The sequence below is a fragment of the Delphinapterus leucas genome, chromosome 17 (assembly GCF_059928025.1).
Source record: "Delphinapterus leucas isolate spDelLeu-1000000601 "Yukka" chromosome 17, BTC_Dleu_Yukka2, whole genome shotgun sequence".
Taxonomy (NCBI): Eukaryota; Metazoa; Chordata; class Mammalia; order Artiodactyla; family Monodontidae; genus Delphinapterus; species Delphinapterus leucas.
In genome coordinates, this window is record NC_143145.1 from 51,030,219 (window position 1) to 51,036,608 (window position 6,390).

The following is a 6,390-nucleotide window of genomic DNA, read 5'->3' on the forward strand; positions in this document are numbered from 1 at the left end:
TCACCATATAAATGTTTACATCTAAAAGGAATCAGGCAAAGGAGGAAATCATGCAAGAGTCTGGAGGGAGGCCTTCAGCTAAAAGTTTGTGAGATGACTGCTTTTGTTATTGGTTGTATTTGTCTTTTGTTTTTTTCTGCTCTGTTTCCTCCCTCTGCTCCAGCAGGCAGCTGAGGCATTTTATCAACTTCTTAAAAAATTTTCTGATGCTACCTGGTGTTACGTGCTTTGAGTGTTGGCTGAAATATATAGCCAGGCTATACTGCTTTCACAGGCTCTGAAAATTTAAGAATTTAAGAAGCTAATGAGTTTCTTAAGTTATGCGTAAGCCTTAGTTGCTGAAAATTATTCTGGGCCTTTAAACTGCTGATTTTTATATTCAGCCAAAAGCCAATTTAAAAATGAATTCCATACTACCTCCAATTTGCTTGATTGTAGAGTAATTTTATATCTAGTTAAGGTTTTGTTGGAATATGTATTTCTAGATTTTACGGTTTGGAAAGTGTGTGAATCCAGCCTCTCTACCAGGATGTGGCAGGGAGTTAGCAGTGTTTTGAACCATCAGGGAAAGGAAGTAGATATATTCAGCACTCTGCCCCATCTCAACACATTCACTTTCTCATCTTAGTAGTGGTAATCTTTCATTTGTTATTTTGGATTGAACGTTGTTTGTAGCATATGGCCCTAATGCCTTAGAGCCCTAAGTAGAAGGGACAGTAGTGCTAATAATTCTCTGTCGGAGACGTACCCCTTCTTCCCCCACTTCTTTGTTCTTGAAGGATTTGCTTTCTCTTTTATTATTATTTATACTTTTTAAAAGAGCAGTTTGAGGTTCACAGCAAAATTGTGGGGAAGGTACAGGAATTTCCCTTATACTCACTGCCCCTGCACATGCATAGCCTCCCCTATTCTCAGCATCCCCCGACCAGAGTGGTTCATTTATTACACCTGTTTAACATACACTACCACATCATAATCAATCAGAGTCCATAGTTTACATCTGTTTACATTACATAGTTTACATTGCAGTTCATTCTTGGTATTACACATCTCACACCAGTCAGAATGGCCATCATCAAAAAATCTAGAAACAATAAATGCTGGAGAGGGTGTGGAGAAAAGGGAACACTCTTGCACTGCTGGTGGGAATGTGAATTGGTACAGCCACTGTGGAGAACAGTATGGAGGTTCCTTAACAAACTACGAATAGAACTACCATATGACCCAGCAATCCCACTCCTGGGCATACACCCTGAGAAAACCATAATTCAAAAAGAGTCATGTACCAAAATGTTCATTGCACCTCTATTTGCAATAGCCAGGAGATGGAAACAACCTAAGTGTCCATCATCGGATGAATGGATAAAGAAGATGTGTCAAATATATACAGTGGAATATTACTCAGCCATAAAAAGAAATGAAATTGAGCTATTTGTAATGAGGTGGATGGACCTAGAGTCTGTCATACAGAGTGAAGTAAGTCAGAAAGAGAAAGACATATACTGTATGCTAACACATATATATGGAATTTAAGAAAAATCATGTCATGAAGAACCTAGGGGTAAGACAGGAATAAAGACACAGACCTACTAGAGAATGAACTTGAGGATGTGGGGAGGGGGAATGGTAAGCCATGACAAAGAGGGAAGAGATATGGGAACATATGTATATGTATAACTGATTCACTTTGGTATAAAGTAGAAACTAACACACCATTGTAAAGCAATTATACTGCAATAAAGATGTAAAAAAAAAAAAGAACACTTGAACAATTGTTTTTTTTGTTTTGGTTTTTGATATTTTAGTTTAAATTTTATTTCCTGCCCCCAAACATCCATTAAGCCCCCAGGAGAAGGAAAAGTGGATGTGACTAGAAAGAGAAAGAACTTTCTTCACAACAATGGCCATGGCAAGCTTAGGCACTTTTGGTGAAATTTCTCTGTGAAGTACTGGCAGAGGAATAAAATTCAAACTGACAGAGAGGTATTGCTTTTTTTTTTTCTTTTACATCTATATTGCAGTATAATTGCTTTACAATGGTGTGTTAGTTTCTCCTTTATAACCAAGTGAATCAGTTATACATATACTTATGTTCCCATATCTCTTCCCTCTTGCGTCTCCCTCCCTCCCACCCTCCCTATCCCACCCCTCTAGGTGGTCACAAAGCACCGAGCTGATCTCCCTGTGCTATGCGGCTGCTTCCCACTAGCTATCTATTTTACGTTTGGTAGTGTATAATATGTCCATGCCTCTCTCTCGCTTTGTCACAGCTTACCCTTCCCCCTCCCCATATCCTCAAGTTCATTCTCTAGTAGGTCTGTGTCTTTATTCCTGTCTTATTCCCAGGTTCTTCATGACATTATTTTTTCTTAAATTCCATATATATGTGTTAGCATACGGTATTTGTCTTTCTCTTTCTGACTTACTTCACTCTGTATGACAGACTCTACGTCTATGCACCTCATTATAAATAGCTGAATTTCATTTCTTTTTATGGCTGAGTAATATTCCATTGTATATATGTGCCCCATATTCTTTATCCATTCATCCGATGATGGACACTTAGGTTGTTTCCATCTCCGTGCTATTGCAAATAGAGGTGCAATGAACATTTTGGTACATGACTCTTTTTGAATTATGGTTTTTCCAGGGTACATGCCCACTACTGGGATTGCTGGGTCATATGGTAGTTCTATTGGTCGTTTTTTAAGGAACCTCCGTACTGTTCTCCATAGTGGCTGTACCAATTCACATTCCCACCAGCAGTGCAAGAGGGTTCCCTTTTCTCCACACCCTCTCCAGCATTTATTGTTTCTAGATTTTTTGATGATGGCCTTTCTGACTGGTGTGAGATGATATCTCATTGTAGTTTTGATTTGCATTACCCTAATGATTAATGATGTTGAGCATTGTTTCATGTGTTTGTTGGCAGTCTGTATATCTTCTCTGGAGAATTGTCTATTTAGGTCTTCTGCCCATTTTTGGATTTCGTTGTTTTTTTTTTTGTTATTGAGCTGCATGAGCTTCTTATACATTTTGGACATTAATCCCTTGTCACTGGCTTCATTTGCAAATATTTTCTCCCATTCTGAGGGTTGTCTTTTGGTCTTGTTTATGGTTTCCTTTGCTGTGCGAAAGCTTTGAAGTTTCATTAGGTCCCATTTGTTTATTTTTGTTTTTATTTCCATTTGTCTAGGAGGTGGGTTAAAAAGGATCTTGCTGTGATTTATGTCATAGAGTGTCCTGCCTATGTTTTCCTCTAAGAGTTTGATAGTGTCTGGCCTTACATTTAGGTCTTTAATCCATTTTGAGCTTATTTTTGTGTATGCTGTTAGGGAGTGATCTAATCTCATACTTTGACATGTACCTATCCAGTTTTCCCAGCACAATTTATTGAAGAGGCTGTCCTTTCTCCACTGTACATTCCTGCCTCCTTTATCAAAGATAAGGTGACCATATGTGTGTGGGTTTATCTCTGGGCTTTCTATCCTGTTCCATTGATCTATCTTTCTGTTTTTGTGCCAGTACCATACTGTCTTGATTACTGTAGCTTTGTAGTAGAGTCTGAACTCAGGTAGCCTGATTCCTCCAGCTCCGTGTTTCGTTCTCAAGATAGCTTTGGCTATTTGGGGTCTTTTGTGTTTCCATACAAATTGTGAAATTTTTACTTGTAGTTCTGTGAAAAATGCCAGTGATAGTTTGATAGGGATTGCATTGAATCTGTAGATTGCTTTGGGTAGTAGAGTCATTTTCACAATGTTGATTATTCCAATCCAAGAACATGGTATATCTCTCCATCTATTTGTATCATCTGTAATTTCTTACATCAGTGTCTTATAATTTTCTTCATATAGGTCTTTTGCCTCCTTAGGTAGGTTTATTCGTAGATATTTTGTTCTTTTTGTTGCAATGGTAAATGGGAGTGTTTTCTTCATTTCACTTTCAGATTTTTCATCGTTAGTGTATAGGAATGCAAGAGATTTCTGTGCATTAATTTTGTTTCCTGCAACTCTACCAAATTCATTGATTAGTTCTAGTAGTTTTCTGGTAGCATCTTTAGGATTCTCTATGTATAGTATCATGTCATCTGCAAACAGTGACAGCTTTACTTCTTCTTTTCCGATTTGGATTCCCTTTATTTCCTTTTCTTCTCTGATTGCTGTGGCTAAAACTTCCAAAATTATGTTGAATAAGAGTGGTGGGAGTGGGCAACCTTGTCTTTTTCCTGATCTTAGTGGAAATTCTTTCAGTTTTTCACCATTGAGGATGGTGTTGGCTGTGGGTTTGTCATATATGGCCTTTATTATGTTGAGGAAAGTTCCCTCTATGCCTATTTTCTGCAGGGTTTTTATCATAAATGGGTGTTGAATTTTGTCGAAAGCTTTCTCTGCATCTATTGAGATGACCATATGGTTTTTCTCCTTCAATCTGTTAATATGGTGTATCACATTGATTGATTTGCGTATATTGAAGAATCCTTGCATTCCTGGAATAAACCCCACTTGATCATGGTGTATGATCCTTTGAATGTGCTCTTGGATTGTGTTTGCTAGTATTTTGTTCAGGATTTTTGCATCTATGTTCATCAGTTATATTGGCCTGTAGTTTCCTTTCTTTGTGACATCCTTGTCTGGTTTTGGTATCAGGGTGATGGTGGCCTCGTAGAATGAGTTTGGGAGTGTTCCTCCCTCTGCTATATTTTGGAAGGGTTTGAGAAGGATAGCTGTTAGCTCTTCTCTAAACGTTTGATAGAATTCACCTGTGAAGCCATCTGGTCCTGGGTTTTTGATTGTTGGAAGATTTTTAATCACAGTTTCAATTTCAGTGCTTGTGATTGTTCTGTTCATATTTTCCGTTTTTCCCTGATTCAGTCTTGGCACCTTGTGCATTTCTAAGAATTTGTCCACTTCTTCCATGTTGTCCATTTTATTGGCATAGAGTTGCTTGTAGTAATCTCTCATGATCTTTTGTATTTCTGCAGTGTCAGTTGTTACTTCTCCTTTTTCATTTCTGATTCTATTGATTTGACTCTTCTCCCTTTTTTTCTTGATGAATCTGGCTGATGGTTTATCAATTTTGTTTATCTGCTCAGAGAACCAGCTTTTAGTTTTATTAATCTTTGCTATCGTTTCCTTGATTTCTTTTTCATTTATCTCTGATCTGATCTTTATGATTTCTGTCCTTCTGCTAACTTTGGGCTTTTTTTCTTCTTCTTTCTCTAATTGCTTTAGATGCAAGTTTAGGTTGTTTATTCGAGATGTTTCCTGTTTCTTAAGGTAGTATTGTATTGCTATAAACTTCCCTCTTAGAAGCGCTTTTGCTGCATCCCATAAGTTTTGGGTCGTCGTGTCTCCATTGTCATTTGCTTCTAGGTATTTTTTGATTTCCTCTTTGACTTCTTCAGTGATCACTTCGTTATTCAGTAGTGTATTGTTTAGCCTCCACGTGATTGTAGTTTTTACAGATCTTTTCCTGTAATTGATGTCTAGTCTCATAGCGTTTTGGTCGGAAAAGGTACTTGATACAATTTCAATTTCCTTAAATTTACCAAGGCTTGATTTGTGACCCAAGATATGATCTATCCTGGAGAATGTTCCACGAGCACTTGAGAAAAATGTGTATTCTGTTGTTTTTGGATTGAATGTCCTATAAATATCAATTAAGTCCATCTTGTTTAACGTATCATTTAAAGCTTGTGTTTCCTTATTTATTTTCATTTTGGATGATCTGTCCATTGGTGAAAGTGGGGTGTTAAAGTCCCCTACTATGAATGTGTTACTGTCGATTTCTCCTTTTATGGCTATTAGTATTTGCCTTGTGTATTGAGGTGCTCCTATGTTGGGTGCATAAATATTTACAATTGTTATATCTTCTTCTTGGATCGATCCCTTGATCATTATGTAGTGTCCTTTGTCTCTTCTAATAGTCTTTATTTTAAAGTCTATTTTGACTGATATGAGAATTGCTACTCCAGCTTTCTTTTGGTTTCCATTTGCATGGAATATCTTTTTCCATCCCCTTACTTTTAGTCTGTATGTGTCTCTAGGTCTGAAGCGGGTCTCTTGTAGACAGCATCTATACGGGTCTTGTTTTTGTATCCATTCAGCCAATCTGTGTCTTTTGGTGGGAGCATTTAGTGTATTTACATTTAAGGTAATTTTCTATATGTATGTTCCTATTCCCATTTTCTTAATTGTTTTGGGTTCGTTATTGTAGGTCTTTTCCTTCTGTTGGGTTTCTTTCCTAGAGAAGTTCCTTTAGCCTTTGTTGTAAAGCTGGTTTGGTGGTGCTGAGTTCTCTCAGCTTTTGCTTGTCTCTAAAGCTTTTAATTGCTCCATCAAATCTGAATGAGATCCTTGCTGGGTAGAGTAATCTTGGTTGTAGGTTCTT